Source organism: Saccopteryx bilineata, chromosome 3 (assembly GCF_036850765.1).
Source record: "Saccopteryx bilineata isolate mSacBil1 chromosome 3, mSacBil1_pri_phased_curated, whole genome shotgun sequence".
NCBI classification, from domain to species: domain Eukaryota; kingdom Metazoa; phylum Chordata; class Mammalia; order Chiroptera; family Emballonuridae; genus Saccopteryx; species Saccopteryx bilineata.
Genome location: NC_089492.1, coordinates 94,095,777 through 94,116,044, shown reverse-complemented (window position 1 = coordinate 94,116,044; position 20,268 = coordinate 94,095,777). Strand labels below are relative to the sequence as shown.

Below are 20,268 nucleotides of genomic sequence, written 5' to 3'. Positions count from 1 at the left end.
TTGAGTGTGGGCTCATCTGGTTTGAGCAAAAGCTCACCAACTTGGACCCAAGGTCGCTGGCTTGAGCAAGGGGTTACTTGGTCTGTTGAAGGCTCGTGGTCAAGGCACAAATAAGAAAGCAATCAATGAACAACTAAGGTGTCGCAACGCACAATGAAAAACTAATGATGGATGCTTCTCATCTCTCCGTTCCTGTCTGTCTGTCCCTGTCTATTCCTCTCTCTGACTCTCTCTCAGTCTCTGTAAAAAAAAAAAAAAAAAAAAAAACTTTCTAGAAGCTTTAAAAAAAAAAGATAAAATATGCAAAGTCTGTCTGACCTGTGGTGGCGCAGTGGATAAAGCGTCAACCTGGAACACTGAGGTTGCCTGTTCGAAACCCTGGGCTTGCCTGATCAAGGCACATAGGGGAATGGATGCTTCCTGCTCCTCCCTCCCTTCTCTCTCTTTCTCTCTCTTTCTCTCTCTCTCTTTCTCCCCCTCTCTCTAAAAATGAATAAAGAAAAGAAAAGAAGTAGTACATCATATAAAAAATAAATAAAAAGGTTTTTAAAAAAAATGCAAAGTCTGGGCCCTGGCCGGTTGGCTCAGTGGTAGAGCGTCGGCCTGGCGTGCAGAAGTCCCGGGTTCGATTCCCGGCCAGGGCACACAGGAGAAGCGTCCATCTACTTCTACACCCCTCCCCCACTCCTTCCTCTCTCTCTTCCCCTCCCTCAGCCAAGGTTCCATTGGAGCAAAAGATGACCCCGGGCGCTGGGGATGGCTCTGTGGCCTCTGCCTCAGGCGCTAGAGTGGCTCTGGTCGCAACATGGCGACGCCCAGGATGGGCAGAGCATCGCTCCCTGGTGGGCAGAGCATCGCCCCATGGTGGGCGTGCCGGGTGGATCCCGGGGTCGGGCGCATGCGGGAGTCTGTCTGACTGTCTCTCCCTGTTTACAGCTTCAGAAAAATGCAAAAAAACCCAAAACAAAACCCATAACAGGTGTCCAATAAGTGGTTTACTCTTGTTGGTTGAAATTTCTATGGACAGAATGTATTTTGATTGTATTATTTATTTAAATCAAATTTTAGAAGACAAGAACTAGTTATATTGATCCATTTTGTGTAGTAGCTACTTACATTCTTTTTGCTTTGTTAGTAGTGGTTTAAGGACAATAAACTGACTGTATTGGGACTGGGGGCAGGCCAGATACGGCAGTAGTGGGTGGTAATAGTTTGTAAGCACTGAAGACTACAATAGTAATAGATGGAGATTGGGAGTTTGGGAGAGAATCCTCAGTCAAGAGAGAAGTTGGGGAAAGGGTAGAAGAAAAATAGAGACAGAGAGGGCAGCAGAGAGGTGGGGGAAGCAGAGACAGACAGGAGGGAGAAACTGCACTGCACACATTAACATGCTCTTAGTTTCTAAAGGATGTATTATCTGTAGTCTTCATTTTAGTACTTGTAATTGTAGAATTCTAGGCTGACTGGGATAGACACACACACAACACACACATTGTTCCCCCATCACCTCTCTCCATATCTCTACTTTCATTTTCTATCCCCTTCATTAAACAGAATATTTTACCTCTTGAGAGACCGTAGAATTTAAGTAGTCTCATCCCTGGTTTTATTAGTTTGGGCCAGAGAGAGAAATTGCTTTGTCTTAGGTCACTCTGAGTTGCTATTGATTTAGATTAGAACCCAGGTGTCCAGTACCCAGTCCAGGGCACTGTTCACCATACTACATTATCTCCTTTAATGGATCCTGTGAAACTGCTTCTGATCTGAAGTAGCCAAGTGAATTATAATATTTAGCTGATTAAGTATGCTTTGAATAGCTGTCATCTATTGTAGTAAATTCTTAACCACTTTTTTCAAAATTTTCTTCAAGAAGAATAATTTAGTAAAATAATTTTCTTCAAGAAGAGTAATTCTTTAAGGGGCTTAGGAAAACCTCTAAGAATTTGCATTTCTTGAAATTGTTTAACAATGTATTACTGTATTTTAATAATTTTATTTATTTTGGGGTAAGGAATACTGAAATAAAAGGTCTCTCTCTCTCTATATATATTTTTTTAACAGAGACAGAGTGAGTCAGAGATAGGGATAGACAGGGACAGACAGGAACGAAAAGAGATGAGAAGCATCAATCATTAGTTTTTCATTGCGTGTTGCAACACCTTAGTTGTTAATTAATTGCTTTTTCATATGTGCCTTGACCGCGGGCCTTCAGCAGATTGAGTAACCCCTTGCTGGAGCCAGTGACCTTGGGTTCAAGCTGGTGGGCTTTTGCTCAAACCAGATGAGCCCACGCTCAAGCTGGCGACCTCGGGGTCTCGAACCTGGGTCCTCTGCATCCCAGTCCGACGCTCTATCCACTGCGCCACCGCCAGATTTTAAAATCTGCAAAATTGGATCTTTTTCAGCTTGTATGAGAGTAGCTTACTTAAATTCTGTCTGTGTATTTTAAATATAGTGTGTGTTTATTTTTTTTTATTTATTTATTTTTTTTTCCATATTTTTCTGAAGCTGGAAACGGGGAGAGACAGTCAGACAGACTCCCGCATGCGCCCGACCGGGATCCACCCGGCACGCCCACCAGGGGCGACGCTCTGCCCATCAGGGGGCGATGCTCTGCCCATCCTGGGTGTCGCCATGTTGATTCCCGGCCAGGGCACATAGGAGAAGCGCCCATTTGCTTCTCCACCCCTCCGCCGCGCTTTCCTGTCTGTCTCTCTCTTCCCCTCCCGCAGCCAAGGCTCCATTGGAGCAAAGATGGCCCGGGCGCTGGGGATGGCTCTGTGGCCTCTGCCTCAGGCGCTAGAGTGGCTCTGGTCGCAATATAGTGTGTGTTTATTGATCATGTATCAGTCTGTTTAGTACTTTGGTTACTAGGTTATTCATAGCCCATTTATTATACATATGCTATATTTGAACAGAATAGAATACTAACAATGTCTTTGCTTTTATGCAGTAAGGTATTTGAGGAAATTAAATCATTTTGGGGGGGCAGACTAAATGCTGTTTAATCTTAATTGTTAAAGTACCTTATCTGAACAAGATATGGAATATTAGAATATACTGATATGTAAGAAGAAAAGTTATAGATTTGGCTAGGAGCAGTATGGCACAAAGAAAAGTGAGTATTTTGTTTTGTGGATATGACAGAAGGGAACTAAGGGGAAAGAAGCCCTGGAATTGAGGTGAGCTTTGGAAAATATTGAGTAAGGTTGGGTGGAATAGGTATTTTGGGTGTGGCGAATAGATTCTTGGCATAATTGCGCTGTAGAGATCCAAGGAAAGGGCCAGGGGGAGTGTTTCATTACTCTATGCACAGGTTCCATTAGCACTCATTTACATGTGACAGAAATTGGATCCAATACTAGCATATCTAGTTAGGTGAAATAAACACCATGTCAAATTCCACAAGGCTGACACCAATTTCACCTGGTGGAAAATTACAGACAGGTCTGGGACTTGTTCTCAATTTTTTTTGTTTATACTTCCTAAAGTAGTGAGCAAAGGATCCTAAATTATAGGTACAACTAAAACTTGCTCCTGAGGAATGTGGATTCATGTAAAGCTAAGAGGAGGGAATAAGGAGGAGCCCATGGATCTGGGTCAGCACACTTATTTAACTTGAAAAGGTAGAGTCATTCGGGGAGGATGATACCATGTGGTCCCAGTAATTGAACTCAGGACTTTATCTGTTCCCTCTCTTTCTGTTTTTACCCTCCAAAAATAATAATAGTTTCACTTATTGGAAATTTACCATGTGCCAAGAACAGTGCTAAGCACTTTATATGTGTATAATCTGTTTTGATCTTTGTACAGTTATATGTGGTAGGTATTAACCATCATTCCCTAATTTATAGATAAATTAAATGATTTGCCATAGACAAATTTGAGTGATGGGCCTGGGCATGGTAAGTGGAAGGAAATAATTTGACATTTTTGTTGTTATCTCATGCTCTGAGTCAGTGTACAGCTGGGATGTTTTCTTCTCTTGTTGTCTGGTAAACTTAATCATCTTCCAAAGATTCAGTTTACTTTTTTGGGGAGAACTCTGACTTCCAGACACAATGAAACTTCATGCTTGTGTGTGTGTGTGTGTGTGTGTGTGTGTGTGTATATACATATATATACATACATATATATGTGTGTGTGTGTGTGTGTGTATATATATATAAACTTTGTTATTCAGCACCACCCAGACCTTGGTAGGGCAGTATATTAAAAAAGGTTGTTAAGATGATATTTCAAGTTAAAATATATATAAATGTATAATCATTTGCCAGTTTGGCACAAGTCCACTGATCCTTCCCCTCCCCCCCTTTTTTTTAAGAATGCTGATTAGAACCCTGGCTGGTTGTCTCAGTGGTAGAGCATCAGCCTGTTGTATGAATGTCCTGGGTTCGATTCCCGGTCAGGGCACACAGAAGTTACCATTTCTTTCTCCACTCCTCCCCCTGCCCCCCCACCCATGGCTCTGTTGGAGCAAAATGGCCCCGGGCGCTGAGGTTGTCTCCATGCCCTGACCTCAGGCACTAAAGTAGCTCAGTTGACCGAAGCAATGGCCCCAGATGGGCAGAGCATCCGCCCAGTAGTGGGCTTACCAGGTGAATCACGGTTGGGGCGCATGCGGGTCTGGCTCTCTGTCTCCCTGCTTCTCACTTAAAAAAATGCTGATTGGAGTTCTGTGTTGACGTTCTTGAATTAACTACAGTTGTACTGCATTGGTAATACATACAGTAATACATAATACAACTGTTTATGATTTCTGGTTTTGGTTTTCCTTTAGTAAAGCCCATTGAGCACAGAATTCTAGATTTTTATGATTTTTCTTCCAGTCTTTTACAGTTGTTTCACCCATGTCTAATTTGACAGTGATATTTTTAGTAGATCTCTTTATTATCTTGTCTTTCTGAAGTATTCAGCCTAGTGTTTCTTTATACCCATGTTTTGTTGGTTTATATAATATTTAATTGAATTGTCTAATCAGTAACAAATGCAACTGACAAACAGGTTTGGGAGGAAACCAGTTGACTTTTGGTGAGTTTGTACAACTCTACTGTGGGAACTGAAGTGTATGAATGAACTATAAAGAATAGTGTACTCTAGGTGTGAATATTTAATATCCTGGGTTTTGGGCATTATTTTACAAGAGGACTAGAAAATACTGGTCAATCCATAGGGTTTGTTAAGAGAAGATAAGTGTGAGAACTTCCATTGTATATCAATTATACTACCTATCTCATACTTTGTATGTTTGTTTCTTCACTAGACTATGAGTCACTTAAGGGTGTTTTTATTTCCCTAAAGTCTAGCAGAGTGACTAGCACATAGTAACTGCTTAATAAATGGCTCTTGAATGAGTCATATACTATTAGGTTATGTTGTTACTGAATATGTATTAAATATATGTCTTTGTATGTCATGTCCTGTCTCCCTGCTAAATTGTGTCCTTAAGGGCAGATCTTATGTCCCAGAGATATTTGATATTCACAGTATTTGTCATGATTATAGTAAATGTCCAATATATGTTGCTATGTAGCAGAAATTTTCAGCTGGTGCCTCAGGATTTTTTAAACATGCAATACCTGACTTTAGTCATAGGCACTTACCTCTTTTCCCTTAGACTGTCAAAAAAATGACAATAGCTGCCAACACAGCAATAGCTATCCAGTGTGAATGAATCAAAATTATACCTATTTTTTGTCATATCAGCAAAAATTATGTTTATGGTGTGCTGCAGAATTTTAGTAATTAGTTTTATGTGTATGATGAGATGAAAATGTTTAAAAATATTGCTGTATGGAGAACAGCCTATCTATCCCTCTTGCTGCTAGTTAGTTCTGCCTCAAGACATACACTGGAAAGAGCCTTTTAGAGCAAGTGGTATCTGCGTTCTGTTGTGTAAATTGCCTGGGTCCTGCCAAGTCATTCTGACAGAGCTCATTTCAGGGATGCCACTGGCTTCATAATTGCAGCTTGATGTTAGTTGCAGCAAATGGTGCTTGGGTTTTGGTAGCTGTGAGTGTAGGTTTGTTGTTGTCTTCTCCCTTTGTGTGTTAAATACAGACTGCCAGAAAATGTCTTTGGCATCATGTTCTTTATAATCGGCAGTTTCATGTAACATATTTTTTCTTTTCTGAAGCCATACCTTCAAATTTTATGTACATTTCTTATTCCTTCTAAATAGAAAGTGAGTGTTTTTCTAGGAAGATAAGTCCTTTTTTTGTAGTATTTTTTCTGTAGTGAGAAGCGGGGAGGCAGAGAGACCAACTCCCACATGCACCCAATTGTGATCCACTGGGCATGCCCACCAGGGGGTGATGCTCTGCCCATCTGGGGTGTTCCTCCAATTGCAACTGGAGCCATTCAAGCACCTGATGAGGTGGAGGCCATGGAGCCATCCTCAGCACCGGGCCAACTTTGCTCCAGTGGAGCGTTGGCTGCTGGAGGGGAAGAGAGAGACAGAGAAAGGAGAGGGGGAAGGGTGGAGAAGCAGATGGGCACTTCTGTGTGCCCTGACCGTGATTTGAAACCGGGACTTCCACACCCCAGGCTGACGCTCTACTGCTGAGTCAACCGGCCAGGGCCCAATATTATTTTTTTAAATGTTATTTCTATGCAAATCAAAACTACAATGAGATACCACCCACTCCTGTTAGATTAGCTATTATCAACAAGACGGGTAATAGCAAATGTTGGAGAGGCTGTGGAGAAAAAGGAACCCTCATTCAGTGTTCGTGGGATTGTAAAGTAGTACAACCATTATGGAGGAAAGTATGGTGGTTCCTCAAAAAACTGCAAATAGAACTACCTTATGACCCAGCAATCCCTCTACTGGGTATATACCCCAAAACCTCAGAAACATTGATACGTGAAGACACATGTAGCCCCATGTTCATTGCAGCACTGTTCACAGTGGCCAAGACATGGAAACAACCAAAAAGCCCTTCAATAGAAGACTGGATAAAGAAGATGTGGCACATATACACTATGGAATACTACTCAGCCATAAGAAATGATGACATCAGATCATTTACAGCAAAATGGTGGGATCTTGATAACATTATAAGGAGTGAAATAAGCAAATCAGAAAAAAAACAAGAACTACATGATTCCATACATTGGTGGAACATAAAAATGAGACTAAGAGACATGGACAAGAGTGTGGTGGTTACCAAGGGTGGGGGGGGGGGAGGGAGGACATGGGAGGGAGAGAGTTAGGGGGAGGGGGAGGGGCACAGAGAACTAGATAGAGGGTGACGGAGGACAATCTGACTTTGGGCGAGGGGTTTGCAAAATAATTTGATGACAAAATAACCTAGACATGTTTTCTTTGAATATATGTACCCTGATTTATTAATGTCATCCCATTACCATTAATAAAAATTTATTAAAAAAAAAAGTTATTTCTAGCACCTGTCACATTATGTACTAATAATAATGATGTTAAAATTGAATTCAGATTTGCAAGAAGGAGCCCTTGGACAAATAATGCCAGAAAAAAAAGACCCTATGATAGAGAAGAGGATGGTTATTCTGTAGGGTAAGGATATCTTTTAGAAGTTGGCTGTATTCTTGGATTCAATAATAAATTTTTAAAAATTACCCAAAGTAACACTGCCTTGGAAGATGTTAATTCAACTGTATACCATTAGTCTTCTGTGAAAAGGATGAAAATAGAATGCAAACACACAGAAATCTTAGGGAAAAAGAAACCCATTGTCTTGGGATCAGTACTTATTCAGGTGTTTTCCATGTATCATCTCTAGTTCCATGTAAATCACAGAATGTAAACCCTTTCATTGATAGTTGCGGGAACTGGAGTTCAGAAAGTTAAGTCCCTTTAATAAGATCACACGGATTAGTGAGAGAACCAGAAATAAGAATTTCCCAACTCCCAAATCAAAGGACATTGAATTTTTATACAATACAATTCAATAATTGATGTATAGAGTTATGGTCCTGAGTTATCAAGAAAAATTATGTTCACTGGCTTTTTAAAGAATGAAAGTAGGAATTTATTGATCTTTAAGACTCAATATAAATCAAGGCTAAATGATTTAATTTACCTCGAGTATTTTTTGTATGTGCCTGGTAAGTCCTATTTTTCTTATGTTCTATATGTTTTCAGACTGTTTGAATAAAAATTATTACTTTGACATCTTGACCTATTTTATTAGGAATGAATGTGTTACCTGAAAGTCAGGTAGTTATTAATGAAAGGTTATTTTAAGAAAATTGACTTCCTAAGTTAAGAAATCTATTGATTAAATATATTTTTATAAGTTTATTATAATGTGAATAAGAGAAGAGATTTAGAACTAAATCACTGACTAGAAATCACCAATTTTTTAACAAAAAAACTCAGGTTTAATTCTTATTTACAATCTGGAGTTCAATTTAGACTTGCTTTTAGAAACTCTCTAAATTTTACATTTAGCGGTATGAAAGAAAACCAGAGCCAGACAGTGGCTGAAATGGTTAAAGCAAATTTTAATCAGGAATTATGACCTCAGTATATAACTGAGCTCAATTCTGAATACAACAAGGAAAAGTGGGAATTTATAGCCTAGGAGGAGGGTGGGATCTGGTGAGTGGAAGTTACTTGACAGAATTCCTGCTGAAGGCTGACCAGGGGGGTCAGACATCTACTGGGAGATGGTGGATGATGTGGAATTTAATCAAGATTGAGGGTGATCCGATTTTGAAGGATTCTTGCTAAACTGATTTAGTAAGATTCTTGCTAAAATTGGGCAAAGATGAACCTGGAATTTAAAATATCTTGTCTTGTTTAGCAAGAGGACTCAGAGGAGGATAATAGTCAACATATAGCAAAATAGTCCATATTAATAATTATCATCAAAATATATACATTACAGCAGTGAGGTACCCTTTTTTATCTATGCATTTTTAAAAACAATAATATCCAGTGGAAGGGGTGATGTGTTAAATTTTACTCTCATGCATTGTTGGTGGTATTGGTAATTAACATAAGGAAACAGTGTTATACTTTGATCTATGTGTTATAAGATCCTGCTTATAGTCTATTCCAGAGAGATGAACAAAAATTGTCTTAAAAGCCTATATTCATTAAGAACACTATTACAGTTTATTTTGTAATAGTGAAAAATTATAATCTAAATGTCACTCTGGTGAAATGAGGAATATCACTTAAAATGTTTTTGGCTGCAATTAAACTCCGTTAATAGTGACTTAACACATAAAGATCATTTTCTCACAGTTCTATTAGGTCTTTTTCTCTGACATAACCTGGTGTAGTTGCTCAGTGATAACATAAAGAATCTACATTTTTTCTATTCTTCTCTACCATCTTTTGCCTCCAATGTACTGACTTATTGTCTTCCTTTTTAATATATTATGGTTAAAAGATTACTAGACAGTAGTTCCACTTTATGGAGGTTATGTCCCTCCCATCTCTGGTAGATGCCTGAAACTGTGGATAGTACTGAACCTCAGTATAACCCTATACATACATCTGTATTTTACAGTCTCTCTCTCTCTTTCTCTCTCTCTCTTTGGTGTGTTTGAATTGCCAGCATCACTACTCTGCGCATTAGAGTTATTACGTAAATTAAGGGTTATATTTTACTGCGATACCCCACAATTGATTTGATAACTAAGTTGGCTGCTAAGTGACTAGCATTCAGGAGCTTATATAGTGTGGATTGTCTCAGGTGGGACAGTGAGATTTCTTCATGCCACTGAGAGTGGTGTGCAATTTAAAACAACAATTGTTTATTTCTGGAATTTTTTATTTAATATTTTTGGTGGCCACAGTTGACTGTGAGAGAAACTGCTGAAACCATGGAAAAGGGGAAACTACTGTATTTAAGACCTCAGTGAAAGCAGAGAAAGGATTTTGTTTGTTTGATTGATTCTGGAGTGAGTCTTCTTTTTTTTTTTTTTCTTTCTGTATTTTTCTGAAGCTGGAAACGGGGAGAGACAGTCAGACAGACTCCCGCATGCGCCCGACGGGGATCCACCTGGCACGCCCACCAGGGGCGATGCTCTGCCCCTCCGATGCTCTGCCCCTCCGGGGTGTTGCTCTGCAGGAGACCAGAGCCACTCTAGCGTCTGGGGCAGAGGCCAAGGAGCCATCCCCAGCTCCCGGGCCATCTTTGCTCCAATGGAGCCTTGGCTGCTGGAGGGGAAGAGAGAGACAGAGAGGAAGGAGGGGAGGGGGGTGGAGAAGCAAATGGGCGCTTCTCCTGTGTGCCCTGGCCGGGAATCGAACCCGGGTCCCCCCGCATGCCAGGCCAATGCGCTACCACTGAGCCAAACGGCCAGGGCCTGGAGTGAGTCTTATCAGTGAGTGATAAACTTTCCCAGAAGTACCTTTTCCCCAACCCCAGCAGACATCCATATATATTTCACTGGTTACATAGCTAGGTCTGGACGCAACAGAATTTAAGACAGTTAAGCATTTGCTTTCCAGATTTTATAGTGGGAAAGGTACAAGGTAGAAGGGAGTTAGAAATGTGTATTTTGAATAGCCAGTACACAAGATCTGGTTATATAAGTTATGGTAAATGTACTTGAAGATCTATAATAAACCCAATGAAAATGTTGGTTATAAAAACAGTAATAACACAGAAACTGTATAACTAAAAGTAAGCTATAAAATTCTCTACTGTAATTCTATCTGTATAGAGAAATGGATTGAGGGAAATGAGAAGGAAATAACTCAGAGGATAAAAATAGAAGCAAAGGTAGAGTGTTCCTGAATACCTTTGCACATTCCTTTTTTTTTTGGTTGATGTTGAGGAAGGGGCTGGTGTTCTCATACCAAGTCATAGGGTATGGGTGTAGACTTGTCAGCCCCTTATTGGAAAAAAATTGCATTGCCACCACCACACAAAGATATATCTCTAATTCATCTGTCTGTGAACGTTAGTTTTTATCTTTTTAATTTAACTGCAGACGTACATGATGCATAAAAGCTGCTTTTCTTAAACTTTCAAAAAATTCTAATTTACAGTAAGTTTTAAGAAGAAAATAAAAAAACTCACCCAACTTTAATTTTTATATTTACAACTGCGATAATTTATATTTTTTATTGCTAGTTAGGCTCTGTAGTTTCCATGTAATGATTTTTCATCTATATATATAGACTCATGACTGTCTGCCAGTCTCAATTTGGTTATTATGTTGATTAATACTGACCTTTTTTAAAAGGTATGCTTTTATTAGTTGTATGTCCTGTTTATACTTTCTATTTTATTTTTTTTGAAGCATGCCTTATGGTTTATTATGTATAATGTCTTGTGTTTGAATACTTTTACTACAGGTATTTTAATTGATTATAGTAATTCCTTCAGAAGTCAGAAAGGCTTATGCTATTTCTATAAGAATGTAAAAAGAAAAGCACTTTTGAAAAAAAAACACAAGTATTTTATGTAGATTATAAACTCTGCAAAAATGGACTATGTCTCTGTTGGGGCTATCCTCCAGTATTGAGCACAGTTTTGTTACATGGTCAGCACTCAATAACGGAACATGTGGGTTTTATTGCAGTGTATTGGTTAGCATATGAATAACTTCAAGTTATTTCTTTTCATAATGATTCTTTTTTGGTCCTAACAAGTATTAAATCATGCTCTTTTTTTAGTATTGTATTACTTCTGGATTAACATATTTTTATTTTTTAGAATAGTTTGTCATGTTTTGAAATCTCTGTTCTGTTCACTTTTGTGATTTTTGCACCAGAGACTATGTTAGGCACTAGAGATCCAATGATAGTTAAGACACATGTGTATTTTCAAGAAGTTCATGGTCTACTACACACTTCACGTGGAATCCTTTAGTACCAAGCTGTACTGATAGTTGTTAAATTATCAAATATATTTTAATTTTAATTTTTGTCAAAAGTCATACATGCACAGAATTAAAGGAAAATAATACTAAAGGGCTTATGATAAAAGAGAGTTGTTCCCTGATGTGCCATTCCCTATCTCCAAATATAACTCCTCAGAATCAACCATTTTTCAAAACTCTTAATTGCCCTTTCTGTTATTTATTCATATATTTCAAAACAGTATTATACTACTTTTCTTTGTTAATTTTAAATAATATCTACTAACTTTGTGGTAGATGAGGATTTAGTTATTATATTATCCCCTTTTACTTCTTGGCTCCACTTTCTATCCCTCAGTTATATCAAAATACTTAAAATTAATGTTTATGTTATATAAATATACACAGGTAATAGCCACTACGAGCCAGCCAGATAGTGTGCTGTGATTGTTTTGTTTTTCTTATGCAATTTTTGGTTTTCCTGGAGTTAATGATTACCTCATTTTTCTCGTGGTTTAATTTTCTTTGAACATTGCTCTCCCCCCCCCCCTCCCAGAGTTCAATAGCCTTTAAATGCGAATTTATATGTGGTCAAAATTACCAAATAATTTTCAAGCCCCTTACCCCCTTTTTAAAACTATTGATTTTATTCCTATAGTTTCATGTCTTGTTCTGATATGGCCTACTTACTATATAGGCCTTTTAATCTAAAACAGGTTGTCAACCTTTTTATACCTACTGCCCAATTTTGTATCTCTGTTAGTAGTAAAATTTTCTAACCGTCCACCGGTTCCACAGTAATGGTGATTTATAAAGTAGGGAAGTAGGCCCTGGCCGGTTGGCTCAGTGGTAGAGCGTCGGCCTGGCGTGCAGGGGACCCGGGTTCAATTCCCGGCCAGGGCACATAGGAGAAGCGCCCATTTGCTTCTCCACCCCCACCCCCTCCTTCCTCTCTGTCTCTCTCTTCCCCTCCCGCAGCCAAGGCTCCATTGGAGCAAAGATGGCCCAGGCGCTGGGGATGGCTCCTTGGCCTCTGCCCCAGGCACTAGAGTGGCTCTGGTCTCCGCAGAGCAATGCCCCGGAGGGGTAGAGCATCGCCCCCTGGTGGGCAGAGCATCGCCCCTGGTGGGCGTGCCGTGTGGATCCCGGTCGGGCGCATGCGGGAGTCTGACTGTCTCTCCTCGTTTCCAGCTTCAGAAAAATACAAATAAATAAATAAATAAATAAACAAAGTAGGGAAGTAACTTTACTTTATAAAATTTATAAAGCAGAGTTACAGCAAGTTAAAGCATATAATAATTACTTACCAAGTACTTTATGTTGGATTTTCACTAAGTTTGGCAGAATAAATCTTTATAAAACAACTTAGTATAGTTAAATCTATCTTTTTATTTATACTTTGGTTGCTCTGCTACCACCCACCATGAAAGTTGGAACACCCACTAGTGGGCGGTAGGGATCAAGTTGACTTTCACTGATCTAAGCATTTTTTTCTCTCTCCTTCGTTACAATTCTTGTTTTCTGAATCTTGTATCTTCTTTTTAGTTTCACCTTTTAATGGTATTGTCTCTTTAGCAAGAATGTATGAGAAGGAAGAAATGTATGGCAGTGTATGTTTTGGAAATTTATGTTCTGAAAATGATTGAATAAATAAATAAAAATTAAGGTTGAAAGGAATATTAGGTAAGTAAAAAAATAGTGACAAAAACTTTACGAGTATCTTTCAGAAAGTCACTAGTTTGTTAAAAGATAAAGCTAGGCGTAGAGTTTTAATACCAGAATAAAATATAATTTTAGAGTTGAACATCAGTTTTATACTGTACTCCAGAGTTAAATAGGCATCCCGTATTTTATTTGTATACTTATTGCTTTTGCCTATAATTGTGTTTCTGGTTCTAGTTGTGCACAACATGTGTTACCAGTCGATACACCTTTTATTCAGAATATACTTTTCGTTCACTGAACTGAGAGCTCTGTTTTGTTTTGTCTTTAGCCCTAATGTCCCTAGATTTGTGTGTGTGTGTGTGTGTGTGTGTATGTGTGTGTGTGGTGTAGTAGAAGAGGCTGTGCTAATTATCTGGAAATGCTGGAACTGTGGAAAAGGTGTTATGGTTAGAGCATATAGTGTGGAGGCTGGTGCTAGAGTGTTTATGAATCTGGGTTTTGGCATTAGTGATTCATATTTTCATTCAGCCAATCCTTCCTCCCTTCCCTTCCCTTCCCTTCCCTTCCCTTCCCTTCCCTTCCCTTCCCTTCCCTTCCCTTCCCTTCCCTTCCCTTCCCTTCCCTTCCCTTCCCTTCCCTTCCCTTCCCTTCCCTTCCCTTCCCTTCCCTTCCCTTCCCTTCCCTTCCCTTCCCTTCCCTTCCCTTCCCTTCCCTTCCCTTCCCTTCCCTTCCCTTCCCTTCCCTTCCCTTCCCTTCCCTTCCCTTCCCTTCCCTTCCCTTCCCTTCCCTTCCCTTCCCTTCCCTTCCCTTCCCTTCCCTTCCCTTCCCTTCCCTTCCCTTCCCTTCCCTTCCCTTCCCTTCCCTTCCCTTCCCTTCCCTTCCCTTCCCTTCCCTTCCCTTCCCTTCCCTTCCCTTCCCTTCCCTTCCCTTCCCTTCCCTTCTTCTTTTTTTGACAGAGTCAGAGAGAGGGACAGATAGGGACAGACAGGAAGGGACAGAGATGAGAAGCATCAGTTCTTTGTTGTAGCTCCTTAGTTGTTCAGTGATTGCTTTCTCATATGTGCCTTGATTGGGGGGCTACAGCAGAGCAAGTGACCCCTTGCTCAAACCAGCGACCTTGGGCTCAAGCCAGCCATCTTGGGCTTCAAGCCAGCGACTTCTTGCTCAAGCTGGTGACCTTGGGGTTTTGAACCTGGGTCCTCCGAGTCCCTGTTTGACACTCTTATCCACTGTGCCACCACCTGGTCAGGCTCAGCGGATATTTTTCAAGTGCCTGCTTCATGCCAGATCCTGTTCTAGGCACTGGAAAAGCAGCAATGATGAAAACATCCTACCTTCATGAAGTATAAATTGTGACAGTAATAAATAAATGCATTCTTGAAATGTTAGATGGTACTAAGTGCTGTGAAAAAGTGGGCCAAGTGGGATATGGAGTGCTTGAGAGGGTGGAGTGGGGAAGAAAGGCTTTACCAATAAGGTGTCATTTGAACAAAGACCTGATAAGGTGAAATCTGAGGAAACATGTTAGGCTACTAGTTGGCTTTGTCTGGCATCCAGTTAATTACCTCTGGCTAGCTCTTTCTCCTAAAGACAGTGTCACCACTTGGTGATATCAAATTTAAACATCAGAATCATCTAGAGCAGTGGTCCCCAGCCCCCGGGCCGACTGGTACTGGTCCGTGGACCATTTGGTACTGGTCCACAGAGAAAGAATAAATAACTTACATTATTTCCGTTTTATTTATATTTAAGTCTGAACAATGTTTTCTTTTTAGAAAATGACCAGATTCCCTCTGTTACATCCGTCTAAGACACACTCTTGACGCTTGTCTCGGTCACGTGATACATTTATCCGTCCCACCCTAAAGGCCGGCCCGTGAAAATATTTTCTGTAATTAAACCGGTCCGTGGCCCAAAAAAGATTGTGGACCTCTAACCTAGAGGACTTGTTAAAACACTGCTTTCGGCCTGACCTGTGGTGGCGCAGTGGATAAAGCGTCGACCTGGAAATGCTGAGGTCGCCGGTTCGAAACCCTGGGCTTGCTTGGTCAAGGCACATATGGGAGTTGATGCTTCCAGCTCCTCCCCCCTTCTCTCTCTCTCTCTCTCTCTCTCTCTCTCTCTCATCTCTAAAAAATGAATAAATAAAATTAAAAAAAAACAGAAAAAAAAAAAAAAACACCACTGCTTTCATCTCTCAGCCCCACCTTCAGTTTCTGATTCAACAGGTCTGTTGGGGGGTGGTGCTGAGAATTTGCATTTTTAGCAAGTCTACCCAGGTGCTGCTGGTGCTGCTAGTCTGGGACAGCAGTTGGAGAACCACTGACTTCACCATCTGTGGCATATTAGTCATCTGGAAAAAAAGCAAATAAGCTGATAAAGAGCAAGGGGCAGAGCTATTCCAGAACCGCAGCTCTTTACTCCACAGAGGTATGAAATAGGCCCTCCAGCTGGCAAACTAGTTCACACTGGCTTTTTTGATTCTCTCCCAAATTCTTTGTTTATTATGTATTTTTACTGATAAGAAAATAAAATCGTTTTCACTCAGTTCAATAACATGTTTGGGGGATACCTACTACCTTCCACAATCCAAATTGCTGTAAGGAAGACTATAAGACAAATGAAACCAAATTTCTTCTCACGGTGCACTTCCAGTTAGGATATAAGTACCAGAACACATACATATATATACAAAAAGCTAAGATGAGACCTTGGGGTCTTCTAATAAATGAGCCTTTGTTTTGTAGTACTCAGATATTCACATTTATTCACTTAACAGTATTAACTGACTACAAGTTTGGTATTTATTTCTCTTGCATGTGGATTTGAACATTTTTAATATGTTTGAGCCTTCTATATTTCCTTTTTATCAACATGTCCTTAGTATGTTTTTCTGTTGAGTTCCTGATCTTTTTCATATTGATTTTTAGGTGCTCTTTTTTTTGTTTGTTTGTTTTTTTCTGAAACTGGAAACGGGGAGAGACAGTAAGACAGACTCCTGCATGCGCCCGACCCAGATCCACCCGGCACGCCCACCAGGGGGCAACGCTCTGCCCACCAGGGGGCAATGCTCTGCCCCTCCGGGGCGTCTCTGTGTTGCAACCAGAGCCACTCCAGCGCCTGAGGCAGAGGCCACAGAGCCATCCCCAGTGTCTGGGCCATCTCTGCTCCAATGGAGCCTCAGCTGCGGGAGGGGAAGAGAGAGACAGAGAGGAAGGAGAGGGGAAGGGGTGGAGAAGCAGATGGGTGCTTCTCCTGTGTGCCCTGGCCAGGAATCAAACCCGGGACCTCTGCACGCCAGGCCGACGCTTTACCACTGAGCCAACCGGCCAGGGCTGTAGGTGCTCTTAAATTATTATTTTCTTTCTTTTCCTTTTTATTTTTTTGAGAGAGACAGGCACATCGAGCTGCTCCTATATGTGCCCTGACTGGGGAATTGAACCATCAACCTCTGTGCTCTGGGACGATGCTCCAACCAACTGAGCTACCTAGCCAGGGCTTAATTATTTTTCTTTTTTTGAGACAGAGAGGAAGGGATAAAGAGGGGAGAGGGAAGTAAGCATTCGTTGTTCCACTCAGTCGTGCTCCCCTTGTGTGCCCTGACTGGGGATTGAATCCTCCTCAACCTTGTCATTTTGAGATAATGCTCTTAACCGATTGAGATAATCGGCCAGTGCCATCTCTTGAATTATTAAGAATGTGAGTTGTGATATGACTCTTTTTCTATTTTTTGGAAATTTCTTGAAAAATAATTGTTTTATTTCTCATGATAGTTGTTCAGCAACATTTTTATTGCCATATATAAATATGTTATATTTTTGAGATGACATTTATTAGTCTTTTATGGCTTTGGGCTTTGTCTTATTCTCAGAAAGGCATCCCTAACCCTGAGATTATTAAAACAAACTCTTTATATTTTTGTTTAATACTTTGGGATTTCTTTAAATTTTTTTGATCCCTTTCACATTTGATTTGAGAAATAATTTTTATATGGCTGCCCATCAACATTTATTGAATAATACACATTTTTCTCAATTATATGCATGCATTGTCACCTTTAGCTTTAAATGAATTCCTGTGTATATTTAGGTTTGTTTTTGGATTTTCTGTACCATGTATATCTTTCTATGTTTATGTGTTGGTACCACTTTTTAAATGACTTATAGAATTGTAAGCTTTAAAATATTTTAGGGCTTTTAAATAATTTGTTTATTGTGTATTTATATTTCCATATGTAATTTAGAATATCGTATATGATGCTTTTTAAAAACACTCTTGGTTTTTTAATTGGGCAAGATTAATTTAGGGAGAAATAAAATCATTGTAATGCAGTATTTTCAAGAACATGACTTTGCTTCTCATTTGAGGCATTTTTTTGTGTTCTTTGGTACCATTTAAAGTATTCTTTGCATAGCTCTTAATTTAGTCTAATCATTTTCTCTTTCTTGTTCCTTTAAATGGGATTCTTTTCTTTTACTATATCATGTAGCCAGTCGTTTTTATAGAATTTCCCTGGTTTCAATTTATTACTTTTATATACATCTATCTACTTGACTAAAATTCCTTTATTTTTGTAATAGTTTATAGTTCATTTTCTTGGATTTTTCCAGGTATCCACTCATCATTTGCAAATAATAGTAATTTTATTTCCTCTTTTCTATTTTTAAACTTACTTGTTTTTTAACTAATGACATTGGCAATACCACCTCCAGAACAATGTTAAATGTTTGTGGTAAAAACCAACATCCTTGTTTTGTTCCTGTCTGTACTACTAGGGTTTCTTCATTATGCATGATGCTGATTTTAAATTGTATTGTTTGTAGCTTATATTAAGGACATTGGCATAGTATTTATTTCAAAATAAAAGATTTTATATCTTCTTTTTACTTTTCCATTGATTTGAGAATGGTAGAGGAAGAGAAAGACAGAGAGAAAGAGAGACAGAGAAGCATCAACTTCTTTCACTTAGTTCCATTTAGTTGTGTGCTCATTGTTTGCTTCTCTTATGTGCCCTGACTGGGGGGTCAATCCTGCAACCTCTGTAGCACCGGTTTAACGCTTGATCCACTGAGCCACCAGACTGGGCAAAAGATTTTAAATCTTATATTTACAGAAAACTTGCAAGGACAATAAAAAGGATTCTGAAAAGTTTTTGTCCTGAACCATGTGATGGCAAGTTGTCAGCCAACCTGATAGCCTGTTGCCTCTCACAAAATGCTTTACGTTTATTTCTTATAAACAAGTACTATCCTGTGTAATCACATTTAGCCATCAAGATCAGGAAGCTAACATATTACGATTATCTAATCCTGAGACCTCATTGCTGTTTCACCAGTTGTCCCAATAACATCCTTCTATAGCCAAATCCAGTCCAGAATCATAAATTACATTTGATTTTCATGTCTTTTTAGTTTCTCTCAATGTAAAAGTCTTTCTTTGACTTTTAAGACCTGATACTTTTGAATATTACAAAATAGTTAATGTAAAATATCTCTCAATTTGAAATTTCATGATGTTTCTTTATGATTGATTTCCAGTTATGCATCTTTGGCATACCTGGAAATACCACAGAGGTGTTCAATGATCATAAAGGAATATCACAGACACATCTACTATATACCCTTTTGTTTGCCTTTTCTAGGCACTTACTTTTTCTTTGTAATCTTTCTCATTAATTCTGGATATTCATTCTTTATTAAATATTTAATTAATCCAGTTTATGAATTGATAGGAAGATGAGGAATGCGTCACAGTAAAGACATTTGAGTAGTAGGGGCTAAAGTTTCAGAATCATCCAGCACCAGTGCTGGTGGTAGAAATACAAACTAGCCAGAGTATACCGGTATAGAGAGGAAAACTGATAAACAATTTTAATATTACTTTAATTATATGATCATACTAATTAAATTATTGTTTTTATTAAAGCCATTTTGAAGAGTGTATAGAATTTTGTTCCAAAGCATTGTTTGGCCAAACAAATTGGGTTTTCATGTTTTTTTGGCAAGTCTTTCATTTTTGTCAGCTTTAAATGCATGTATTATTGTTATTATTATGCTTATATAAAATCATGATCTTATTACTGAATACATAATTTCAAAAAATTATGATCATTAAATATAGATACTGTTGATACTTGATTATTTCCTTTGTATACAATTGAATTATTTTTAGACTTAATTATTTCAATAAGAAAAATAATTATTTTAATTACAATTAAAATTTTAAGAGTTTATTGAATGGGAGCAAAAAAACAATAACAACCTACATCTTGATAATTTTAAGAAGCTTGGTGAGTTGGATTTTATGTTCATTTCAGTACTGAATGAATAAAAATTAGTGTCATCAAACTAAGTAGAAGTAAGCTTTATGGCTTGCTCTCTAAACCTTAGTTGGACATTTCTTAGCAATGTGGTAAGGGCACCATTAACTGTAGTTCTTACGTAATAAAATGGAAAGCACTGTAAAATATAAATGACATTGTCTAGGTTAATATAATAAAAATGAGAGGGGGAAACATGTGGGAATAGTGAAATTGATAGTTAACCTTCATGGCCCTTAAATAGACTTCCTTGCCTGTTCTTAGTAGTGTTATGAAGTTACTTTAACAAGTTAGTGTTTGCCTGACCGGGCGGTGGCGCAGTGGATGGAGCGTCAGACTGGGATGCGGAAGACCCAGGTTCGAGACCCCGAGGTCGCCATCCTGAGCGAGGGCTCATCTGGTTTGAGCAAAAGCTCACCAGCTTGAGCCCAAGGTCTCTGGCTCGAGCAAGGGTTACTCAGTCTGCTGAAGGACTG

General features: G+C 39.1%; 1 protein-coding gene across 2 annotated transcripts in view; it reads left to right on the top strand.

Moving 5' to 3' along the window:
- Positions 1-20,268, top strand: part of STRN (striatin) — a 111,557-nt gene that overhangs the window by 9,596 nt on the left and 81,693 nt on the right. The gene's annotated exons all lie outside the window — the stretch shown is intronic.